The sequence below is a fragment of the Manis pentadactyla genome, chromosome 2 (assembly GCF_030020395.1).
Source record: "Manis pentadactyla isolate mManPen7 chromosome 2, mManPen7.hap1, whole genome shotgun sequence".
Lineage (NCBI taxonomy): Eukaryota > Metazoa > Chordata > Mammalia > Pholidota > Manidae > Manis > Manis pentadactyla.
In genome coordinates this window covers 145,770,653-145,797,192 of record NC_080020.1, presented here as the reverse complement: position 1 = coordinate 145,797,192, position 26,540 = coordinate 145,770,653, and the positions used below count along the sequence as shown (strand labels likewise).

The 26,540-nt window shown below is 41.9% G+C and overlaps 1 protein-coding gene across 5 annotated transcripts in view; it reads left to right on the top strand.

Annotated features, from left to right (window-relative positions):
• Nucleotides 1-26,540, top strand: part of NCK2 (NCK adaptor protein 2) — a 144,410-nt gene that overhangs the window by 74,443 nt on the left and 43,427 nt on the right. For 4 of the 5 annotated variants that reach the window (XM_036920991.2, XM_036920984.2, XM_036920958.2 and 1 more), the window contains one exon: nt 1,824-2,005. The exons of the other annotated variant lie outside the window; for it this stretch is intronic. The gene's annotated coding sequence lies outside the window, so the exon portion shown is untranslated. The remainder of the gene's footprint in view (nt 1-1,823; nt 2,006-26,540) is intronic. 5 annotated transcript variants of the gene reach the window in all.

Genomic DNA, 26,540 nt, shown 5'->3' with positions numbered 1-26,540 from the left:
GGAAGAATTATGAAACTTGGTAATTTTCGATATGAGGCACGAATTCTACTAAAGGGTTGTAATTAGGAAGGAAGAAGAAAAGCTACAGAAGTAGCAGACGGAAGAAAACATGGGAAGATTGACTATTTCTTTGACATATCTTCTTGTAGAGTAACATAAGCATGTGTAGGTTTTAACAAACTACTAATTAAATTGCGCACACACATTAACAGAATAGGAATACAGATACATAACAAAAGCAGACCAACAATTACCAGCCATATCCAGTGAACCAAGAAAACCAGTTAGGTACCCTAGGCATTTGTGAAAACTTATCAATGATATGATGGATATTGTCTAACTGAATTTGAGTAATTTGAGAAAAATCAGACAAATTAAAACAACACATTCCTGGGAACTGTTCACATCCCATATGTTCTTTTAACAGTAAATAGTCAATAGTCGCACAATTTTGGAGCACTGCAACTTGCACTTCTCCTAATTCTTGGTTGAGTTCCGACAGTATAGATCCAGTCAAATTTGTTGTTTTACTGTATGCACAGGCCAGCTTAGATATCTCCTTCTTGATTCCAATGGCAAGTCCAGGAACTGGTGGGATGAATGCAGCTACAACTGCAACAGCGCCAAGATCTTTGTTGAAGTTTTTTGATGATCTTCTTCTGGAATGACTCTTCCAGAGGATGTTGATGTTGGAAGTTCTTCTTTATATCGTATCTTAATTCGTTCTCTGGGTAGCCAAATTAGGCTTTGATCCTCTGTATAAACACAAACAAACCCTTTGCCCACACTTTGATATGCCCTTTATACCATTGTGAAGAACCTATTGGAGATCACCACATAGGAACTGCTTTTTTTTTTTTAAGAGAAAGGAATATTATCAGAAAAATGTACTTATATAGCTGATCATCTGACAGGAATTAGTTTTTTATCAAAATTTATTAACTTAATGTTATAACAGTTTTATGATCACCTTACTTGAATTATCTTTCTCTATTTGACCAAAATAGAACTTGATTTTACTATGGGTTTTTAATATTTTGGGTCATAATCATGCCAGGGATGAATTAAGAGATCATCTCTTAGTGAACTGTCAGGATAGATCCCCTTTGGGTTTGAAATGTAATTAAAAATGTCAGTGAACTTACTTGGAGATCCATCGAGCTTTAGGGTCCCTTCAGAAACGTTAGGCAAGGACTGAAAATAGTTCTCAATGTGTAGTGACGTGAAGGAACAGTGCAGAGTGGCATGCAAGTCACCTCTGTCGGGCTTCCCTTGTCTGAATTTCCTGTAGTTTTGGGATGTTATTACCAGTTTCCTGTGGGATGTTTTTAGCATTAGGCTATGGATCTGGTGGGTGGCCTTTCTCAAAAATGGCCAGTGCCATAGAGGAAGTGTCTGTGCGTAACGTCCATGCCCTCTGCAGCCCTCCTCCCTCATTAGGCTCCCACACTGCTTCTTGTCCCCTAGGCAGCATCCCTTTTGGCAGGCTTTGAATGGGGCGGGGGTGGTGTGGAGGAGGCTGGAACAGACTTGGGAGTTTGGGTCTCTCGGTTATGGCCGCTGTCCCCGCCCTCCCCGCCTCTCCCCTCCACCACTTGCATGTGGTTGGCCCCCCTGACGTCTGCCTCAGAGCTAACCAGGGCTGACAGGTGGGCAAGGATACCAGCATTTTTGTTTGGGTAAAGGTCAGTAGGTTCAAAGCAACTTTTTTCTGGGGTCTTAAAAACACTGGTTTCGGGCAAGTAACCATTTACTTCTCAAGCAGTTACTTAAGAAAAGAAAAACAGCAGTCCTAATATTCAGTTCTTTCTGTTTCTTTTCAGATTTCATGTTCCTTTTGTACAAGTGATTTCCGAGACCATAATTCTCTGCTGAGATTTGAGGTGGAGTTGGGAATTTGGAGAATTCCTGCAGCTCCATAATTTCCCAGGTTTGATTAGCTAACAGTTCACCTTTCAAGGAGTTGTGCAGTTTGCTATTCATCTCTCATAACTGAGCGCCAAAGGTAAGCATGCAGTTTCTCGTTTAAAAAGGTGGAGTAGTTGCCACTGTGGCCTCAAGGGCTCCTTTTGCACAGTCAGTTTTACATTAGTAAAGGGACAGTAACTACAGCCTTGATTTGTCGGCCACATAAAATATAAGTTCTCAGAGGACCTGGCTGAAAATTGAGGCTTCTGGTCCTGCTTTAGCATGTGCTCGTGTTGAGGAGCTGTGAAGCTGACCATGGGCACCTCTGGTCTAGAAACCTCATGGGGCCTCAGCTCCTCTGCCTAGTCGGTGGTCTTGAGTCTGTATGAATTGGGGCCTTCTGTGCACTGCATGGGATGCACCGGATAAACAGGACTGCCTTCGGGTGCTTCCAGTCCAGGAAAGGCTCGTTCCAAGTTGATGCTGGGAAGGTTAAGTCTGCATTAGAACATGCAAACGGATAAGTGGTTCTGAGGAAAGTTTTAACTGTATGAGAAATGTGCTCGTGTGTGTCTAGCATGTAGTTGCAGTACAGCAAGTGGTTTATGACATCCAGTGGTTCCATGGTAAGAGTTGGTGGACAGAACGGTATTTCTGTATAACAGAAACTCCTCAGCCCTGGAAATCACTTGGAACTTTGGGTTAGCGATATAGGAGTCGCTGTTCAGTAGCCTGGTGTCCTGTCTGGCTGGAAGGTACAGTCTCGTCTCCAAAATATTGACCCTAAGTGTAGGACAGCAGCACCCAGTTCACTAGCTTTCTTTTACGACCTTTTTTTTTTATGTATAAACATATCATTTTATTTATAAACCATAGTTCTATTTACTAGCTAACTTTAAAACACACTGTTCCCAAACAAAATTCACCCAGGTAATTGGGTTCTATTCAATCCAATCAATATTTATTCTTTTCTCCCTCCTATTTCTGCTTGTTCTCTGTGCTCAAATACATTTTTTTTTATTTTGGTATCATTAATATACAATCACATGAGTAACATTGTGGTTACTAGATTCCACCTATTATCAAGTCCCCACTGCATACCCCATTACAGTCACTGTCCATTAGTGGAGTAAGATGCTGTAGAGTCACTACTTGTCTTCTCTGTGCTATACTGCCTTCCCTGTGTCCCCCTTACATTATGTGTGTTAATCATAATGCTGCTTATTCTCCTTCTCCCTTTCTTCCCACCCACCTGTCCCAGTCTCTTTCCTTTTGGCAAATGTTAGTCCATTCTTGGGTTCCGTGAGTCTGCTGCTGTTCTGTTTCTTCAGTTTTTGCTTTGTTCTTATGCTCCACAGATGAGTGAAATCATTTGGTACTTGTCTTTCTCCGCCTGGCTCATTTGACTGAGCATAATACTCTCTAGTTCCATCCATGTTGTTGCAAATGGTATGACTTCTTTTCTTCTTATGGCTGAATAATATTCCATTGTGTATATGTATCACATCTTCTTTATCCATTCAGGTACTGATGGACACTTAGGTTGCTTCCATTTCTTGGCTATTGTAAAGAGTGTTGCGAAAAACATAGGGGGCGGTGTGCATATGTCTTTTTGAAACTGGGCTCCTGCATTCTTAGGGTAAATTCCTAGGAGTGGAATTCCTGGGTCAAATGGTATTTCTATTTTTAGTTTTTGGAGGAGCCTCCATACTGCTTTCCACAATAGCTGAACTAGTTTACATTCCCACCAGCAGTGTAGGAGGGTTCCCCTTTCTCCACATCCTTGCCAGCATTTGTTGTTCCTATTCTTTTCTATGTTGGCCATCCTAACTTCTGTGAGGTGATATCTCATTGTAGTTTTAATTTGCATTTCCCTGATAATTAGCGATGTGGAACATCTTTTCATGTGCCTTTTGGCCATCCGAATTTCTTCTTTGGAGAAGTGTCTGTTCATATCCTCTGCCCATTTTTTAATAGGGTTATTTGCTTTTTGGGTGTTGAGATGTGTGAGTTCTTTATATATTTTGAATGTTAACCCCTTGCGGGTATGTCATTTATGAATATATTCTCCCATACTATAGGATGCCTTTTTGTTCTGCTGGTGGTGTCCTTTGCTGTACAGAAGCTTTTTAGCATGATGTAGTCCCATTTGTTCATTTTTGCTTTTGTTTCCCTTGCCCAAGGAGAAAAAGTTGCACATGTTTATATTAAAGAGATTTTTGCCTGTGTTTTCTTCTAAGAGTTTTATGGTTTCATGACTTACATTCAGGTCTTTAATGCATTTTGAGTTTACTTTTGTGTATGGAGTTAGACAATAATCCAGTTTCATTCTCACATGTAGTTGTCCAGTTTAGCCAACACCAGCTGTTGAAGAGGCTGTCATTTCTCCATTATATATCCATGGCTCCATTATCATATATTAATTGACCATATATGCTTGTATTTATATCTGGGTTCTCTAGTCTGTTTCATTGGTCTATGGTTTTGTTCTTGTGCCAATACCGAATTGTCTTGATTACTGTGGCTTTGTAGTAGAGCTTGAAGTCGGGGAATGTAGTCCCCCAGCTTTATTCTACTCAGGATTGCTTTGGCTATTCAGGGTCTTTTGTGGTTCCATATGAATTTTAGAACTATTACCTCTAGTTTGTTGAAGAATGCTGTTGGTATTTTGATAGGGATTGCACTGAATCTATAGATTGCTTTAGGCAGGATGGCCATTTTGACAATATTAATTCTCCCTATCCCTGAGCACGGGATGTGTTTCCATTTATTGGTATCTTTTTAAATTTCTCTCAGGAGTGTCTTGTAGTTTTCAGAGTACAGGTCTTTCACTTCCTTGGTTAGGTTTATTCCTAGGTATTTTATTCTTTTTGATGCAATTGTGAATGCAATTGTTTTCCTGATTTCCCTTTCTGCTAGTTCATCATTAGTATATGGGAATTCAACAGATTTCTGTATATTAATTTTGTATCCTGCAACTTTGCTGAATTCAGATATTAGGTCTAGTAGTTTTGGAGTGGATTCTTCAGGGTTTTTTATGTACAATATCACGTCATCTGCAAACAGGGACAGTTTGACTTCTTCCTTACCAATCTGGATGTCTTTTATTTCTTAGTGTTATCTGATTGCTGTGGCTAGGACCTCCAGAACTATGTTGACTAGAAGTCAGGAGAGTGGGCATCCTTGTCTTGTTCCCAGTCTTAAAGGAAAAGCTTTCAGCTTCTTGCTTTTAAGTATAATATTGGCTGTGGGTTTGTCATATATGACCTTTATTATGTTGAGGTACTTGCCGTCTATACCCATTTTGTTGAGAGTTTTTATCATGAATGGATGTTGAATTTTGTCGACTGCTTTTCCAGGATCTATGGAGATGATCATGTGGTTTTTGTCCTTCTTTTTGTTGATGTGATGGCTGATGTTGATGGGTTTTCAAATTTTGTACCATCCTTGCATACCTGGAATAAATCCTGCTTGATCATAATGGATGATCTTTTTGATGTATTTTTGAATTTGGTTTGCTAGTGTTTTGTTGAGTATTTTTGCATCTATATTCATCAGGGTTATTGGTCAGTAATTTTCTTTTTCTGTGGTGTCTTTGCCTCGTTTTGATACTAGAGTGATGCTGGCCTCATATAATGAGTTTGAGAGTATTCCCTCCTCTTCTACTTTTTGGAAAACTTTTTTTCCTGATTTCCCTTTGGGTATTAGGATGGGTATTAGGTCTTCACTTAATATTTGATAAAATTCGGCAGTGAAACCATCTGGTCTAGGTGTTTTGTTCTTAGGTAGTTTTTTGATTACCAGTTCAATTTACTTGCTTGTAATTGGTCTCTTCAGATTTTCTGTTTCTTCCTGGGTCAGCCTTGGAAGGTTGTATTTTTCTAGAAAGTTGTCCATTTCTTCTAGGTTATCCAGTTTGTTAGCATACAGTTTTTCATAGTATTCTCTAATAGTTCTTTGTATTTCTCTGGTGTCTGTAGTGATTTTTCCATTCTCATTTCTCATTCTATTTATGTGAGTACACTCTCTTTTTTATTGATAAGTCTGGCTAGGGGTTTATCTATTTTGTTTATTTTCTTGAAGAACCATTTTGCTTTCATTGATTCTTTCTATTGTTTTATTCTTCTCAAATTTATTTATTTCTGCTGTAATCTTTATTATGTCCCTTCTACTGCTGACTTAGGGCCTATTTGTTCTTCTTTTTCTAGTTTCATTAATTGTAGATTTAGACTGTTCATATGGGATTGTTCTTCTTTCCTGAGATAGGCTTCTGAGCATAGCCTTTGCTGCTTCCCACAGATTTTTGCGGTGTTGAATTATTGTTGTCATTTGTCTCTGTATAGTGCTTGATCTCTGTTTTTATTTGGTCATTGATCCATTGATTATTTAGGAGCATGTTGTGAAGCCTCCATGTGTTTGTGGGCTTTTTCATTTTCTTTTTGTAATTTATTTCTAGTTTCATACCTTTGTGATCTGAGAAGCTGGTTGGTATAATTTAAATCTTTTTGAATTTACTGAGGCTCTTTTTGTGACCTAGTATATAATCTATTCTTGAAAATGTTCCATGTGTACTTTGGAAGAATGTGTATCCTGTTGCTTTTGGATGGAGTGTTCTGTAGATGTCCATTAGGTCTGTCTGTTCTAATACTTTGTTCAGTGCCTCTGTCTGCTTACTTATTTTCTGTCTGGTTGATCTGTAGTTTGGAGTGAGTGGTGTGTTGAAGTCTCCTAAAATGAATGCATTCCATTCTGCTTCCCCCTTTATTCTGTTTGTATTTGTTTCACATATGTAGGTGCCCCTGTGTTGTGTGCATAAATATTTACAATAGTTATATCCTCTTGTTGGATTGACCCCTTTATCATTATGTAATGTCCTTGTCTCTTGTTACTTTCTTTGTTTTGATGTCTATTTTGTCTGATACACGTACTGCAATTCCTGCTTTTTTCTCCCTATTAGTTGCATGAAATAATCTTTTTCCATCCCTTTACTTTCAGTCTGTGTATGTGTGGGTTTGAAGTGAGTCTCTTATAGACAGCATATAGACAGATCTTGTTTTTTTCCATTCAATGACTCTATGCTTTATGACCTTATTTTACATCTGTCCTTCACAAATTGTTTTAAACTATTCTTGAATCTGCAACTTGAGACAATAAAATCTCTTACTTTGACTTCCACAAATTTATTAGTTTAAATTAGAGTGCTCTTTCATTTGGTCTAAAGCTGCTTTTTGTTAGTGGTAATTTTCCCTTTGACCACTTGTTTTTCTGATCCTTCTTTATTTCAGTATGTTCCCGTTCAATGTGTGGGAATCAGAATGGCATAGAACTCATATGTAGCATTTCACAAGGGTAGGTTAAGTGAGTGTCTTCCCCTTATTATCCTTTATGATTTCTTTTGGAGAAAGTAATGCATCCCACTTGTCTAGGGTGCTGTTCATTATGATTCCAGGTCCTGCTGTGGAATTGAGAGCTTGGTGCTCATACTGTGCAGATCGATTCTAAGCCCTCCTCCTTTGTCCCCTTGTTGGCCCCTCTTAGCTTACATCCCCTTGTGCACTGACAGGCACTCCCGGGTTTCTTTTCCAGGCCTTATATAAGGCATACAGCACTGCGGAGTTTCATATCCAATCCTGGGAGATTCCCCAGTACATTTAAAAAATTCGTATTATGGCACTCAATTTTTTAAGTAGTCACTGAAGTGGAATGCAGTTTCATTTCATGGTGATATAAACTGGAAATTAGTGCAGATCCTCAAATCTGATCATCCAGGTTCATTAGTAATTCATCAGGAAAAGAAGCTGACACTACTTTAGAAAGTTCTTGATCATGAATTACATGAACAGACTAAGTTATTGTTTTAAGTTTCTCTGGAAATTTCTCTTACAGAAGGCTGTGAGGTAGGGGAAGTAATGTGCTCACCTCACAGCAGCATACTCTGTGAGCACTCGGCTAGAGTCCATTACTATTCAGCAAACAGCTGATTCCTGGGTTTGATTAGAGATTAGAGAACCATAAGTAGATCGTCATGAAAATGTACTTAGAAAACATTTATACCCACATAATTTGTATTACAAGTTCATGAACTATATACCAAAACCCAATTTACTTCCTAAAAATTACTTGCGTAGTTCAGATAAATGTTCAGTGAGAGTCACTAGATATATCCATTCATATGTTTATGTGAGCAACAACTAGATTCTGCACTTTTTTTCTTGCAGGGAGTGTGTTAGCACTCTGTTTAGCAGCTACAATCACATGTAAGATACGATCCCTTCTCATGCCCTTGGGGGATGGGGCAGGAGCCTGACAGCAGGGGCTGTGGTAACTATAAGTGAGTCCCTGGTGCCCAAGGCAGAGTGGACCTGCCCTCAGACAGGACTCTGGAAAAACCAGAGAGGGCTGGGCTTGGAGCGAGTTGTAAAGAATGAGGGGATGTTTGGGCAGAGGTATAATGAGTCACCTTGGCAAAAGGCAGGCTGGGTGGCTTAGCTGGGTAAGGGGACCTACAGTCTGCAAGTCATTTGCACAGTAATGGGTGGGGGCCCAGCCATTGGCCAGTAGTCTCAGAAGTGCCAGCAGGAAGAGTGATAGCATGGTCAGCTTTGTCTTTCGGGGTATCTGTAAAGAAATGAAAGCAATATAAGTCTGCTGAAGTGGCAAATGGGACATCAGCCTCAGATGCGTCTCCTGTTACTGGGCCCTCAGAGTTGGCACTGCTGCAGCTTGGATGCACACCTGGGGCCAGAAGGGAGCAATCTGAGAAGGGTGGAGCATCCCAAGTGCATCTCCGAGGGGCCGAGGGGGTTCCCTAAGATCCTGTTTCTGGGGAAGGCACTTCCCTTTCCCATGGTCTTGTCTCTGCAGAGCCTACCCCATTCAGGTTCAGGAGCCATGTCTTTCGAGCTCCCTGGTCCTGACCCTGCCTCTTCTGGGGAGTGGGGACCATGGGAGGAGCAAGGTGGCAAACCCCTTCCTTTTACACCAAAATCGTTGGCATAACAAATATAAGGTCTGCACTTCATTCTCCCTGTGTGCATGCAGTTGGCTGTTGACTGGTTCACGTTTGTGGGAGGCTGGCTGCTGTTTCCGGGGAGTGGAAGATGGGAAAGGCTTCCCATGCTATGCTGAAGATTTTTTATCTTTTGAAAAGCTATTTGGAGACTTTTTCAGGAAAGAAGCCTAATGGGTAGAAGGATTTGGTGTTATAGGGGAGGGAAGATGTGACTTAGGTGACAGGACTCAAGGGTTAAGTAAAGGGAGACCTGGATTTCACAAACGGTCAGCTGCTCATAGTGAACATCCAGAGTATACAGGTTAGCAACAATCCTAATACCCATCATTTTCTATTTCTCAGCCTTATTGAAATATAATTGACAAATAAAATTATAAGATACTTAAAGTATACATTGTGGTGATTTGATATACCATAGATATTGTGAAAGAATTCTGACCATCTAGTTAATTAACACCTCCATCTCTTCACATATGTATCCTTTTTTTGTGTGTGTGAGAACATTTAAGTTCTCAGCAAATTTCAGTTACACAATACAGTGTGAGTAACTATAGTCATAATGTTATACATTAGGTCCTTGGACCTTACTGATCTTACAACTGAAAATTTGTACCCTTATCAACTTCTGCCAGTTTCCCCCACACTTCGGCTCCTGGCAACCACTTTTCTACTACTCTTTCTATAATTTTTTTTTGATTCCACATTTAAGTGATACCATGTATTACTTGTCCTCTGTTTGGCCTATTTTCCCTCAGCATAATACTTTCAGGGTCTATCCATGTTGTAGCAAATGGTAGGATTTCCTTCTTTCTCATGGTTCAACAATATCCCATTGTGTGTGTGTGTGTGTGTGTGTGTGTGTGTGTGTGTGCGCGCGCGCGCGCACGCTTAATTCATTCATCCCTTAATGGGCACTTAGATTGTTTCTGTATCTTAGTTATTGTGAGTAATACTTCAGTGAACATTGTGGTACAGGTATGTCTTCCATATCCTGTTTTCATTTCCTTCAAGTGGGGGTGGAATTGATGGATCATATGGTATTTCTACTTTTAATTTTTTGAGGAACCTCCATGTTTTTTTCTGTAGTGGCTGCACCAATTACCTTACCATCAACAATAAACAAATGTTCCCTTTTCTCCACATCTTCACCAATACTTATCTCTTGTCTTTTGAAGATAGCCATTCTGCAAGGTATGAGGTAATCATCTTGTGGTTTGATGTGCATTTCCCTGATGATTAGTGATATGGAGCATGTTTTTATGTACCTTTTAGTCATCTCCATGTCTTCTTTGGAAAAATGTCTATTCAGATCCTCTTCCCATTTTAAAATTAGATTGCTTGTGTTTTTGCTATTGAGTTGTATGAGTTCTTTATGTATTTTGGATATTAACTTCTTATCACATACATGATTTGCAAATATTTTCTCCCATTTCATCACTCTGCTGATGGTTTTCTTTGCTGTACAGAAGCCTTTTAGTATGCATCCCTGCTTGTTTATATTTGCTTTTGTTACTGTTGCTTTTGGTGTCAGTTAAAAAAAATTATTGCCAAGACAAATTAATGTTTTCTTCTAGAAGATTTTTGGTATCAAGGCTTCAGTCTATTTTGAGTTGATTTTTGTGTATGGTTTAAGATAATGGTCCAGTTTCATTCTTCTGCATGTGGCCATCTGGTTTTCCCAACACTATTTATTGAAGAGGCCATACTTTCTCTGTTGTATATTCTTGGCTCCTTTGTCATAAATAATTGGCTATACATGTATGTTTATTTTTTCTGAACTCTTTATTCTGTTCCTTTGTATTCGGTGTCTGTTTTCATGCCAATACCATACTGTTATAAGTACTATAGCTTTGTAATATAGTTTGAAATCAGGAAGTATGATGTCTCCAGCTTAGTTCTTCTTTCCCAAGATTGCTTTTGCTATTCAGGATCTTTTGTGATCCTATACAAATTTTAGGGTTGTTTACACAATTTCTGATAAAAGTGCCATTGGAATTTTGATAGGATTTGCACTGAATCTGTAGATGGCTTTTAGTAGTATGGACATTTTAACAATATCATTTCTTTCAGTCTGTGAGCACAAAATAACTTACTTACGTTTTATTCTATTTATTTCACCGGTGTCTTACAGTTTCAGTATATACAGATCTTTCACCTCCTTGGTTAAAATTACACATAGACATTTTATTCTTTTTGATGCAATTGTAAATGGCATTATTTTCTTAATTTCTCTTACTGATAGTTCATTATTCACATATAGAAATGCAAGTGGTTTTTGTATATTAATTTTGTATCTTGCGTCTTTACTGAGTTTGTTTATTCTAACAGTTTTGTGGAGCCTTTAGAGTTTTCTGTATGTAATATCACATCATCTGCAAATAGGGACAGTTTTACTTCTTCCTTTCTTATTTGGGTGACTTTTCTTTTTTTTTCTTACCCTCTTAAGCTGGCTGGGATTTCTAGCATGCTGGATAAAAGTGGTACAAGTGGGCATGCTTGTCTTATTCCTAATCTTTGAGGAAAAGCTACCAGTTTTTCACTGTTAGGTCTTATTTTGAGTACTATAGCTTTATTTATTTATTTATTTATTTATTTGTGGGATTTATTATGTTGATAACATTTCCTCTAAACTCAGTTTGTTGAGAGTTTTTATTAACAAATGTTGAATTTTTTCAGGTTCTTTTTCTGCATCTATTAAGATGGTCATATGATTTTCATCCTTCATTTGTTTAATGTGATATAGTGATATATCCCATTGATTGATTTGTGGATGTTGAACTATCCATCTATCCCTGGAATGAATTCCACCTGATCATGGTGTATGATCTTTTAATGTGCTTTTGAATTTGGTTTGCTAGTATCTTGTTGAAGATTTTTGCATCTGTGTTCATCAGAGATACTAGACTCTAATTTTCTTTTCTTGTATCAGGGTAATGCTGGCCTCATGAGATGAGTTTGAAAGTGTTTTCTCCTCTTCTGCTTTTTAGAAGAATTTGACCAGTATTGGTATTCTTGTTTAAATGTCTTATAGAATTCACCAGTGAAGCCACCTGGACCAGGACTTTGTTTGTTGGGAGGTTTTAGATTATTGATTCAATCTCCTGACTAGTTATCAGTCTATTCAGATTTTCTATTTCTTTATGATTTAGTCTTGATAGGTTGTATCTTTCTAAGATTCATCCATTTCTTCTAGGTTGTCCCATTCGTTGGTGTGTAATTGTTCATGGTAGTTGCTTTCTGCAGTGTCAGTTTTGTACGCCTCTTTTATTTAAAATTTTATTTGAGTCCTTTTAATTTTTTCTAGGTGAGTCTAGCTAAAGGTTCATATAGTTTATCTTTCCAAAAAACCACCTCTTAGTCTTTTTTTGCCTCTATTTCATATATTTCCATTCTGATCTTTGTTATTCCTTCCTTCAACTAACTTGGGATTCCATTTCTTCTTCTATTTTTAGTTCCTTGAGGTGTAAGGTTAGGTCATTTGTTCAGGATCTCCGTTTTTTTCTAACATATGTGCTTATCATTATGAACATCCCTCTTAGAACTGCTTTTGCTGTATCCCATAAATTTTGTTATAGTGTATATAAATTTTTCCTTGTCTCAAGATATTTTTTGATTTCCCTTTTCGTTTCCTCTTTGATCCCTTGATTGTTCAGTACCATGTTGTTTAATCTCCACATATTTCTGGACCTTTCCTGTTTTTTTGGTTTCTAGTTTCAGCCCATTGTGATCAGAAAAGATGTTTGATATGGTTTCATTACTTTTAAATTTAATACTTTTATGTGGCCTAACACTGCCATTACACATCATCCTAAGGGAGAATTTACAAAATATTTAAACAACTTTCATATAGGTTTTCATAAATTCTCCTTAAAGCCAGGTGATGTGTATATTCATCCCCTGCCCGCCCCCCCCCCCCCATTTGATAAATGGAAGTAAGTCCATCTAGTCTAGCATGTAGCTCAAGTACAGATTTCCTTATCAGTTCTGTCTGGATGATCTCTCCATTGCTAAAAGTGAGATATTGAAGTCTCCTACTATCTATTATTAAATTGCTTTCTATTTCTCTCTTCAGTTTTGTTAATATATTCTTTATATATTTAGGTGTGCTATATTGGACATATAAATATTTACAAATGTATCTTCTTGTTGAATTGACCTCTTTATTATATAATCACCTTTTTTGTCTCCTATCTTTGGCTTAAAGCCTATTTTGTCTGATATAAGTAAAGTCACCCCTGCTTGCTTTTGGTTTCCATTTGTACAGGGTATATTTCTGTCCCTTCACTTTCAGTCTGGGGGTCCTTATATCTGTAGTGAGTCTCCTATAGGCAGCATAATAGCTGGGTCTTTTTTTTTTTTAATCCATTCAGCTGCTGCATATCTTTTGGTTGGAGGATTTAGTCCATTTACATTTAAGGTAATTATTGATAGGTATGGACTTACTATTGCCAATTGTTTTCTTGCTGTTTTGTAATTCTTTCATTTTCTTCTTTTTGTCTCTGCTTTGAAGATTTTTCTGGAGTGGTATGCTTAGATTCCTCTCTTTGTCTTCATTATGTATCCATTACAGGTTTTGCTTTGTGGTTACCATGAGGCTTACATAAGACATAGTAGTCTATTTTAAGCTGATAAACAACTTACATCCATATTCATTATTTTCTGTTCTATAATAGAAGGAACAATGGTTTAACTGTGCAGAGCACAGGAAAAAATGAAAAGGAAAGATGCCTGTTACCCTTAATACATACAAATGCTATCTAGTAATATTTCTTTTAGTAAAGGAAATTTTTATTGCTTGTCTTCATAGCAGCCTTGGTTTGTATAATAACAATTTTCCCAGAGTTTAAATACTTAGTAAAGTCGCCTTAATTCTACTGTAACCCAGTTTTTTGTTATTCTGGAGACAGCTGATAACTCACTTTGCCCCCAGGGATTATTTAGAAAGACTTTTTACATACAAGATGCATTTCTCAGTTGTCAAGTTTTTGGAGCTAGAGCTGTTTAAGATAGCTGAAATCTGCCAAAAATTGAGTTTCTGCCAAAACAGAAGGGACCATCCCTGTCCCCTTATTGCCACTATCTCCTTCACCAGGATGCCTGGGGAATCCGGGCTGGAGCTCTGCATCTAGACCAATCAGGTCTCCCTTAAGAGAGTATCTAGGCGTGGCCACGGCCTTTGATGTTACAGTTTTTATAGTGGCTACATCTGTAATAATTAATTAAATAAACTGGTTAAATAATTGCCTAATAAATACTGACTTTCGTTGCCAAAAAGTATGCAGAGCTGATTCTACCACAGTTAGTCTAGTGGTACTGCTGGTCAGGTGCCTGGCACTGGACACACCGTCTTGCATATCTAGTATCTCCAGTCTGAAACGCACATCTTATTATTCCCATTTCATAAAGACACTAAGCCATAGGAGGTTGAGAGATTGCCTGGTGTCTTAAGTTGAACTTGTACAACAGCATTTTAACCAAAGTCAGCTGCTTAGAAGCCCATGTTCTTTCTGCTTCTCATGTCTCTGACATACCATGGTAATGATACTGTAGCAGCCTGTTAAATTCTGAGTGCTAACCTTGAACTGGGGACCACTTGATACCCTGAGAGATTAAACGGCTTGGCCAAAGCCCAGTTCACATAAGGGCAGAGCAGGCTGTGAGCCCACATCTTTCTTTCCTTACTGTATGATGAATTTGATTTTTTTTTCCCCCTGGAAAACTCTCTAGCAACTAAATACAAATTGGAAGCAAGTCTCTTTTGGGAATTTAAAGAAGGGAGTGTGAAGGAAGGCTTTGGGAAGGGCTGGAGGGGCAGGAGAGAGGAGCCCAAATCCCGTGGAGGGAGAGCTTTGTACCTCCTGAAGTCCCCAGTCAGCTCAGCAGCTCACAGATGAGCTGAAGCCAGGATATGGGCCTTGGGCTTGGGTTTGTACTGTTACCAGATAGTGTTCAGCGTTGCCTGTAGTGGTGATTCCCAGCTTATCAACAAACCTTTGACAGAGGAGTTATTTGTAGAGGCAGGAGGACCTTATACACTTCCTGTATGTCCCTGTGGGCCATTTTTCTTCCCATAGCACTTTTGTACAGATTGAAGCTTCATACAATTGCAACTTAATGTTTCTTTATGTAGTCACTTGAAATCATCGTTTTCTGATGGTTGAGGTGATGATCAAAGTTTAACCAAGCGTTTTTCTTCTCTATCTTAGCTAATGTGCCCTAGCAGTGTGGCTTCCTAGGATCTGGAAAAACAAATTAAAGACAAAAAAGCAAGTCCTCCTGCTGCCACCTGCCCCCAACACCCTGCCCACATGCCTTCTTTACCTGATGGACTGTAGAAGCTGAATTCATAGCATTCCAGCTATTTCTCCACTGTTCTCTGAATGGTACCTTACAGTTTACAAAGCAGCTTTCATATAGGTTTTCATAAATTCTCATTAAAGCCAGGTGATGTGTATATTCATCCCCTCCCCACTCCCCATTTTATAAAGGAAGGAAATGAGCCAAGTGAGACTTACTTGCCAAATGGCACAGAGGTGATGGTGACGCGGGATTCATGTCTGCATGCTGGATTGCAAATGTGCTGGTCTAGTAGCATTGTCCTACTTTAATAGTCTTTGAACCAGGCATGTAGATGATGTAGATGTGATAGAACAATATTAGTAGGCCACACAGAGCTTTAAATGAGAGCATTGCTGAAGTGCCTAAAATGAGGAAAGCTTAAAGTGTTTTATCTTAACTCCCTCCTGAAAAACAAAATGTGTATCCCTGCTCTGGGTATGTGTTGCAGGGTAGGGGAGTTTAGGCTATTAGCAAACAACAGGCCTTCCTTGACTTAATAAACACATTCATAAGCTGAAAGTGCATTTAATACCCCTAACATACCACACATCTGAGCTTAGCCTAGTCTACCTTAAATGTGCTCAGAGCACTTATATTAGCCTACAGTTGGGCAAAATCATCAAACATGAAGCCTATTTTATATTAAAGTGTTGAATATCTCATGCAATTTATTCAATACTGTGCTGAAAGTGAAAAACAGAATGGTTATGAGTGCAGTGGTTGTTTTTTCCATGATCATGTAGCTGAGTGGGAGCTGCGGCTCACTGCCACTGCACAACATCCTAAGGGGGGATTGGACCATGTATTACTAGCCATGAAAAGATCAAATTTCAGAAGTCCAGGTACAGCTTCCACTGAAGCCGTATCACTTTTCACTGTTTTAATGTTAAACCATTGTTAAGTCAGGGACCATTTGTAGAACTCAGGTAAATCTTTTGGAGGTGATAGACATATCTGTTTCCTTGTTTGTGGTTTTAATACTAAGGTGTATTTGTATGTCCACATTCATCAAATTATGCATATTAAATATGTACAACTTTTTACATACTAAGTATACCTCAGTGAAGTTGCAAAATAAATTGCTGCAGCAGTGTGAGAATCTATGGACCTACAACCAGTGTGTGTTGGTCTGAGTGGGAAATTGGAGCGCTGTCTGCCATAGTAAGTCTGTCTGGTGGTGGTCCCGGGGATCTCTTGCCTCCACCTCCTCATGTTGCTGGTATGCTACAGTGTAGAGAAGAGAAAACAACTTGGATTTTCGATTTCTGCCTATCAGAATCCATTTTCCTTTTGACTTTTATTATAACATTGGAGTGTTTTTTTGGAAACAGTACTGCCTCCAAGATGTTAAGATGGTTATAAAAATATTATCAATAATTTGGCCATAAAAGATCACAGTTTAAGGGGAATGATTTTTACACTGTTGATCAACAAGGTTAAAACAAGTTTTGAATGAAAACTAGTACCTCTCAGTGCTTGCTGAGGTGGAGGGTAACTGTGTCTACCTGCCAGGCCCATGACTGTGGGCCCCACTGCGTCTCACTGTGGAGTGACATTTGCCTTCTCGGCCACTCAGGAGTTGACCTTGGCCAGCAAAAACATTGACAAGTGAATAGGCTGGATTTGAGCTTGAGTGCTCTCTGGAAGAAGTAAGGGGGATCCTAGTTTTTGAATCCACTCTGGTGGTTGCATAACCGAGCCCTTGGCCCTGTGACCTTCCTGTGTGGAAACTACCCAGGTCATGGAGTGGACAGGCTGCAGTCTGTACTGGACTCCAGGCTAGGCCCATGCCCACTGGGGGAAGCCAAATGCTCAGTCTGCGGGTGACTGTCACTGTGGAATGCTGCTTTCTGCTTGGGCGCCGTGCACCCTTTCCCCCCACCCCCAATCATGGGAATGAGTGGGAGGCATAGCTGGTATGAGACCCCTATGCAGTCAGACTTGTTTGCTTAAAGAGTTCGAGGTTTTGCAGTTCACACTCCTACTCAGAGGTTTTGTTGTAGATTGCAGTGCCTACAGATTAAGAGAGACATTCTGTGCCAAGGTGGAAAGAGCAGGGTACAGCCATTGGCCCCAGGAGCCTGAAACAGGATGGCTTCCCCTGGAGCCTGGGTCTGCTGCAGGAGAAGCCAAGTACAGGACATCTTTAAGAGACCACATCTTAAATCCAAAAACTCATACTTAGGACAGTTTAGTAAAATGTTGGTTGTATCCTCCTGGTGGTTAGACCCCAGGCCTTTTCAGCTGGTGCTGAGAAAGAGCAGGGGTCTCTGGAGGGTGTGTGGCGGTTGGGCCTGTGGTGGGGGATGGGCATCTGCTCTCACGGCTGTGTGTTAACCTCTAGGGTGTGGTTCCGTGACAGTGCAGTGGAGGGGCTGGGTGAGTACTGGGTGCAAAATCTCAGAAGTCCAGGGACAGTACTGCAGGGCACTTTCATACCACAGACTGAATTCTGGGGAAAGCACTCCTGGAGCCTCCTCCCACAGTGCGGCAGACTGAGGAGCTCATGGCCTCCCAAGTCTGCATCTTGGGGAAGGGGCTGGGTACTTCCTGGGCTACAAGCTGCCAGTGCCTTTGGCTCTTGTTTGCTGTGTGGGGCCAGGCCATAGCAGAAGCTGGAAACTTGGATGGGCACTTGTTTTACACAACAGAGTGGGGAAGCCGCGTGTGTGTGTGTGTGTGTGTGTGTCCGTCCGTCCATCCCCTACAGCTCTGATGCTATCTGCCTGGACACAACACTAGACTTCCCAGGTTAAGGGCTCTGTCCTACATGACAGCCCTCCACCCCCAACTCCACACGCTGGTCACAAGCCCCAGGCAGTTCCCTGCCCTTCTGACCTCCTGGCTATAGATTGGAGGTCCCCACAACCTCCCCTTTTTGTTTGATTAATTTGCTAGAGCAGTTCACAGAACTCAGGAAAACACTCATGTTTACCAGTTTAATAAAGGATACTGTAAAGGATACAAGTTAGCAGCCAGGTGAAGAGAGACACAGGGCAAGGTCCCAAATAAAGGAGCTTCTGTCCTCCTGGAGCTGGGAGCCTGGCTCGGTGGCACATGGAAGCTTTCTGGTTCCCCCAGCATGGAAGCTCTCTCTTCAACAGAGAAGCAGGGTGCAGGAGAGAGAGACGCTCCTCTTCAGGTTTTGACAGGGTTTCATTGCATAGTCATGACTGACTAAATCATTGGCCATTGGTTGATTCAGCCTCCAGCCCCTGCCCTTGGGTGGGGGTCCAAAAGTCTCTCATTAACATGACAAAACACCCATTTCACCTTTAAAGCTCTGAAGTATTTTCAGGAGCTGTGGATGAAGACCAAATATTCCTGGGAAATACATATTTGGTCATCTGAATGAATTTCTTTTAACTCATTTATCATGGTATTTGGGGACAGCCTGGAGCTGCCTGCATCTGGGTCTCTGCCCCTCTCTTTCCAGAAGCAAGCACGTGGCCCTCCACAGTTACCCAGGTTCTCACAGATGAGAACTGTGGTGAAAATGTTTCCACAGAGCTGATCCCAAATCTGGTTCCTCCTCAGACTCCTGGAGGGACTCTTGACGACACAGACCCCAGGCTTAGGTCTCAGCTTCAGGGATTAGATGTTGGGAAACCTGGACTCTTTATCTTTATTTTAAAGCTTCTCAAGTCATTCTGATCACACAGTTTGGAAACTGGTGGACCTGGCTTTTATATCCCTGCCATCTGGAGAGATAAAGAGCTAATCTGGGGTTGAGGGCATAGAGGCCAGTAAGAAGAGATGAGTGTCGAAAGGCTGTGTTCCCATCTCCTAGACTCACCTCACTGGCCTTTATGCCAAGTTGATGCCCTCTGTGAAATGTTCATTCCCTTGAGGACTCACTAGGATGCCCAGGCCCACCTCCAGACCACCTGGAGTGGACTGAAGCCTGCTACCTATATGTTCACATCCATCTTCCTTAATGGGACCTTCTACTCTGAGGCCTGCTATTTGAGAATTTTCATATATTCACATTGTAGGTAATTCATGAGACTTAAAAAAACGTGCATTCCTTGACTGATCACAGTGTTCATTGGCAGTTCTGATTTTTGGCTCTTACAGGGAGGTAACCTTCAAAGTAGACTGGTCTTTCCCACAGAAATCTAACATAGAAGGAAGAAACAGGAAAGTGTGCAGGTCACTATGCAGCCTTAGAACTTACCAGAAACAGGAGTGCTAATAGTTTCCTTCCACACCATGTGTTCTCTGGTTTAGTGATTCCAGCTTGAGGGACTGTGGGTTCCTAGAAAATGTGGCTCAGGGTCAGTGGACATACCACATAGCAGAATCTGTATCATTTTGCATAAAAGGGAGGTGATTTCTGGGGATTTCTTTACAGTACCTTTACTTTTGCCCAGTGGGGCCAATATCTGGGTCGCCTGCAGAGTGCAGAAGGGATGTGCAATAATTAGAACTTTACAAAGACAATGTGCACACAATCAGTCCAACTCTGTCAATTATGTCACACCCTGAAGACGCTTGTGAAGAGTTCTGTCCTAGAACCAGACTCCCTAGCCCTTAGGATTGAAGTCGCTTATGTCTTAGTGTCCTGATGATTAGGATTGGAATTCCCAGCACTGTAAGATCTCAACAGACCTTCTGATTAACCACATGACTGCCTTATGTCCTTTATGGCCCTGGGGCTGGCTGCTGAGAAGTCCATGTCTCTTGTACTCTGACCCTGTGAGGCCCAATTCAGGTATTTTGCTTGTAGCGTGGATCACATTGGTGGGAAGCCTGTCAGCTTGACTGTCTCAGGAATGGAAAACTTAGGCAGGTATGTAGAGTACCTGACCATGCAGTTATATTATGCAAAAATATAACTAATAAACCAGAAATGTCTTATTCCCAAATGAGGGCCAGATTCCAAATGGATTACCTGGCCAAGGGTTCTGAATCCCTTGTACCATCCTAGGACCCTGGTTCTGGGCCATTCCTGACATAATCCCACAGCACCCCTCTATCCAGCACAGAATACCTGCCAGGTAAGTGCCCTGTCTCCTGAGGAGCTTCTCTGTCTCCCCTGTCATATCCTGGCACAGTTAGAGGCATTTTATATTTATGTATATGTTCAATGTTGATGATAAAAGGATGAAAAAATATACCCTGAAAACATTAATCACAGTCCTAAAGAAAGCAGGAGTGGCTCTATTAATATCAGGTAAAGTTCACATGGGAACTAAGAAAATTTCCAGGTACAGAGGATCCCATCCAGGACCCTACATTCCATGTAGTTGTTTTGGGTCCTGGACAGCTGTGAGAGCCCCTCAGACATGCCTGGATTTGATGACCGTGACGGTTTTGAGGACGACTTGTCAGGTGTCCCTCAGTTGGGATTTGTCTGGTGTTTTTCTCATTATTAGTCTGGGGTTATGGGTTTTGGGGAGGAAGACCACAGAGGCGAAGTGCGGTTTTCCTCACGTCATGTGGAAGGCACAGGTGGTCCATCTGACTTAGCCGACCGTGGCCCTGCCCATCTGGCTGAGGTGTGTCTGCCAGGCTCCCGCTGCAGGGATCCTCTCCCCCTGCTCAAACTGTCCTAGGAGGATATCTCTAAGTGCAGGCCACATTGAATGGTGGGGGGCTAGGTGCCACCTAAATTACCGACAACTAATTTAGAATTCTGATGGGAAATTCATCTCCTGCATTTATTCACTCATTCATTCCTTAGCTTTTTAAAACTCGTTTCACTGCATGCACATGTAAGCCTAACAACACTGTTCAGTTTACTTGTTTAAGGGCTTTATGAAAATGACATCATGCAAGATGTAGGCCTGTGGATTTTTATACTCACCGTCAGAGTTCTCTCTCGGATTTGGGGAAGCTTCCTTCACTTTGCTGTCCATGCTGAGTTGTATGGCTTCACACTTCTTTATTGTCCCTCCTCCTTCTGACCGGGTCATCTTTTACTGGTCCTACGCAACGCTGCTCTGAGCATGGTTGTGCAGGTCCCCTGACACACAAGTGCCCTTCTGTCTCCTGTCTGCAATGGGAGTGGAAATGCTGCCTTGTACAGGGTGTCCATGTTCAGCTTTACACAGTAATTCCAAATTGTCTTCAAAGTAGTTATGCCGTTTCACTCTCTCCAGCAGAATATGAGGAGTCCTGTGGCTTCATGTCCTTCCTAACCTTTTTCATTTTTATCCATCTAGTGTAAAATGGTATCTTACTATGTCGGATTGTGAGTGTGGGTAACAGTGTTTGTGCTGCCTTTCAGGGCAGTGACTTTGTCTTTTGCTTGCTTTTCAATTGAGTTGTTAGTCTTTTTCTCCTTGAATTGCAGGAGTTTTTATGCTAGATACCAGCCCTTTGTCATTATATCTACTGCTCATGATGGTTTCTTTACAAGGACATTTCATCATATTTTGAGCTCTGAAAGTCGATAATTTCCTCTTGAGAACCCAGACTCTCCATAGAGCAGACTTTAGCTATGCCAACAGTGGATACCACTATTATAAAATTTAATGCTTTCATGTAAAAGGGAACCTTGCATTCTTAGAGCTCTGCTGAAAGAGGTGTATCCATTTTATGATGTCCAGTGTTCAGCAACCTACTTGTAAATTTGATGGTTGAAAAGACACAAAGTTTTTAAATGCTGGACTTTTATTAACAGTACTTAAATTATTTCTGCCACACCTTTTCAGTAATTTAGTGGGGTTTGCTAAACTTCAGCTTTCATGATTGGTTGCTGTGCTAATCGGTTGCTAGAAAGAGTTGAAAGATTCACTCTTCATTATTGATCTGCATTTCTTGAATATTTATGTGTACTCCATGTACTTCCACCCTTTTACTCAAAGTGGCTGAATAGTATAAAATTTAAGTTTCAATTGGAATTCTTCTATGGCTTCAATCATGAATAAAGAGCCCTTATTATGCAAAATAGCAGTGACTATGTCAAAAGGTGAGATTGTTCTGATGAAGCCTCTTAAATTAGAGCCCAACTTCAAATCAGGACATCAGTACAGGATGCAGTAGCCTGTGGCTCTGGATACCCGCACGTGGTGAGGCTCATCCCTGGGCTGCCCATCCATTCCCTCCTTCAGATACTTGCTGGGCGTACAAAGTGCAGGTCCTTCCAAGTGCTCAGTTTACAAGGAGACAGTGTCCTTGTCCTCAAAGAATTAGATTCAGTGAGGGGAACTAGGCAATCAGTCAATAAAAATACGTGTGGAATACTGGTACGTGCCAGGGAAGCAAGAAAACAGCAAGGGGCTGTTAGGAAAGCTTTTTAGATTAGGTGGGGCTGGGCAGAGAGTTGGGTTTAACCAAGCAGGCTATGAGGGAGAGAAGAGAAGGGAGTTGACATTTGAGTGGAACCTGAACAACGTGAGGCGGAGTCCTACAGATCCTGGGGGAAGAGCATTCCAGGCCACAAGGCCCCTGCAAAGGCCCCAAGGTAAGAGCCCACCGGGCCGTTGTGAAGAACAGTGGCATGTGGGGTAAGAGCTGGAGACAGAACCCAGGGTCAGCTTATTTTAGGCATGGGTGAGCTTTGGGTTTTATTCTGGTGGGAGGGGAAGCTGCAGTGAGGTTTGAACAGAGGAGTGACACAAATCGCCATCCATTTTCACAAACGTCATTGCACGGCTGCTGTGGGTAGCTGCCCAGGAGTGGCAGGAAACAGTGGAGGGGTAGGAACACGGCCCAGGTGGGAGAAAGCTCTTGGTCTATGCAAGAGGTGCTGCTGGCCTGGACAGGGCAGTGCTGGGCGAGGGGTGGTTGGGTTGGAAACTTGTTTTGAAGGTGAGCCTCGGTGGTTTGCTGAAGGAATGGGTGGACAGTGAGAAGAACACTGAGATGTCCTGGTCTCACCAGCAGCTGGGTGAATGGTCACGCAGAAGGGAACACTGGGAGACGCAAGAGGTTTTTGTTGTTTCTTTGAGTGGTTTTCTTTGTTTTCAGTGGGAGAACCAGAAGTTCTGTTAGGATGTATTCAGTTTGGAGTGCACATCAGGCATCCGGATGGAGATGGTCAGTAGGCAGATGGGTGTGGGAGTCTGGCGTTCCCGGCTAAGAGCAGGGTGGAGACCTGCATCTGGGAGCAAATCCCTAGAGATTTGCTCAGAGCCACAGGATGGACAGGGTCATCTGGGAGCGGGAACCAGGAGCTGGAGGAAAGGCCCCAGACAGCTCCTGCTGTCTCCTGCATCTCCTGCATCTATCTGTAGGCAGAAACACAGGCAGGAGCCAGAAGGGAGGCCACAGGGTGGGCGGCGGAGACAAGGAAGAGCAGGGCTAGGTGAGTGCCTGGAGCCAGGTGGAGGGCGTGTTCAGGAAGGGGTTGATGGACATGGCTAGCTGTCTGCATTCAGGTGAGATGCTCCAGAAAAGAAAAACATTCACAGCATAGTAGAGCTGGGGAATCACTGTAGGAGCAGATTCCAACAGGAGGCGAGAGGGGATGCGATACAGTGCACCAGTGGCCAGGCCTCTCGCCCTGGGAGCAAAGGAGACGGGAGTGTTCACCAGCACAGGCCGCTGTTCCCTTCTGATTGCTTCTCTTTTTCTCAGTGAAACAAGAAGCAAGGCCAGTCATGAGTGGAGACTGCAGGAAGTGGGGGAGGTATTAGCTGCTGGAGTAGGAAGATCTGAAACAGTCACCTTACAGCAGGGAGAGGCAGCGAGGGGGCTGCCAGGCACACCGCGGGCAGGTGGAGCCAGTGAGCAGGAGCCTGATGTGGGGCTGGGCTGTGGGCTGTGCGGGCCTCTTTGCCTTGCTGGCTGCCACAGGGCCAGTGTATAGTGGGTGGCACCAGAGTTCTCTAGATGCCCCCTTGGTTCCTGTGGTAGCCACGTCAGACTGCTGATTGTAGCAGCTAAGGTGTCTTTAAATGCTCTTGACATGAGTCACGATGTTTTGGCTTACCACATACTTATGCTTGGTTTAGCATGAAGCAGCACAGCAAAGACTGAAGATGTGAGGCCTGGCTGGGTGGGCCAGGTATGTGCAGAGGTGGGAGTGGGACCGAGCCTGGAGAAATACCTGTGATTATGGAGGGGATGGGAATGGTCAGCAGGTCAGAAACTGAGAAATATTCCAGGTACCCAGTGGAGGGTAACTGCACTGCTTAGCAGGAGGAAGGCTAGTTGAAGTCTAATGGCATCAGTGTACAGAACAGCTCCTTTACTTTCTTCAAGAATGCTGCAACCCAGGACTAGAGTCAGCATGGGAGAACACTTGTCTGTAAAGGTACAAAACTGAGATGTGGTTACTGCTGGTCACTATGAATAAGCCACACTGATTCTGAGATGCCACAGCAGATTTACAAGGTGAGCCTGGAGCATCTCGTGGTGACAGAAAGTAAGGATGTGTTCAGAACTTGAATGTGTGCACACAAACACACCCTCACACTAAGGAGGTAAGTCAGAGGAACACAGGAGCCATCCAGAAGAGCTCCCTATGGCTAAAGTTAGAACAATCTGAGCAACAAAATAAATAAGGATTGGATTGTAACCCAGTGTATAAAATAAATACTCATAAGTTCATACTGATATCAGTAAATGATTAAATGAATTTTAAATTTAAAAATGGAGGAGGAAAGACAAATCTGTGCAGAACCACCATGACTGCCCACCCTTAAGTGTGGGCTATGCTTTGAGACACCTTCCACAAAAGCACAGGATGGAAAAGGGGAAAGAATATCTCCACAGGGAAGACACCTGGCGGACAGTGTGTCAGCCACGTGGTCAAGGCCAGCATCACAGTGACAAGCCATGTTGGTGTCATTGTGCTGCAACAGCGACACTTTACCTCTGGTCTTCCTCCCCCAAAACCCATAACTCCAATCTGATGAGAAAATCAGACACATCCTGACTGAGGCCAGTCTGCAAACACCTGATGCATGTCCTCAAAACTGTAAAAGGTCATTGAAACAAACAAGTCTGAGAACTTATCACAACCCAGAGGAGCTGAAGGGGAATGTGGTCGTCTGGATGGGATCGGGGACAGAAGGACTTTAGGTATAAACTAAGGGCATCTAAATAAAACAGGGCTTTAGTTAATAATGTATCAATGTTGGCCTATAATTGTAGCAAACACACCATACAGATGTAATGTGTTAATAATAGGGAAAACTAAAACAGCTGCTAGAAATAAAATTTATTTTAAACAAACCATGTACAGGTGCTAGAAGTCTTTATTTCCTCATTCTGTTTTCTTGAATGATAGGGGAGATGTCCTTAAAAGAACCCTACATTTAGGATAAATACTAGCATTTATCTTTCCAGAAGCATCTGTAGAGGTGTCCATGTAGTGATTAGACTGGAGCAGCCCTGGTCCCTCGTGTACTGAGCACCCACCTGAGCTGGGCTGCATGCTGAGCATTGTGGGTGAGGGTTCTTGTCCCTAGCCAGGTACAGAGGGGCTTTCTCTAATATCCTTCCCCATTAAACAGAAAAGTATAAAACATGGAGTGCCTAGAAATATGGGCATAAACCATGTAAATCTGAGCAGCTACAATGGTTCCCGCTGCTTAAATACATTTCAACATCCTGAGACCCAGATAACTGGAGTATGTCTCTGAACCAAGTGGTGTGTGTTTCGCCTTGTAGAATGAGGCAGAGAATGGTGAGTGCAAAACGGGGGAAAGGCCAGGTACTGGCTGGTGTGGCTGGACCCACTAGTAGGAGTTGAAGCCCCTGACGTTTATGTTTTGATATGTTTGTGAAATAGATACTTAAGTTGTAAGTTAAAATGACTCTTCTAGTTGTGGAGGGAAAAAAACACTGCATAATCAACTTCTAAAAATGGGGTCTGATGGCTGTTTGTGCTGGGAACAGTGGGCACACATTGATCTGAAGACACAGATGCCCTCTTGGTGTTTTAAAGGAGGGTCAAGTTTTGCCAAAGAGATCAGTGTTCACTTTCATAGATGGGTGTTAATTTTCTTTTCTCTTGTTGATTTCCGCTTCACCGAGGAGTAGTTGGCAGTTGCGGTGTACAGTACAGTACCTCCAGGTGCCATGCTCTACATGAGCTCCTCAGACCTGGTCATCTTACAGCCGCAAGCTTCTGCCCTTCACCAGCCTCTGCTTGCCCCTCACAACTGCCCCCTGCCTCTGGCAGCCACTTTCTCCTCTGTTTCTGTGAATTTGACTGACCCCTTTCCCATCACTCCAGTCCTGTGATGTCCTCTGGGTGATGAAAGGCAGCATCAATGCCAGTCCAGTGCAGTTCTTTGGAGTTTGTTTTGTTTTACAGTTAATACTGTATAATGCATTTGGCTTATTAAATTGACAGTGAGTCTCCAAAATGATTGGACTCAGA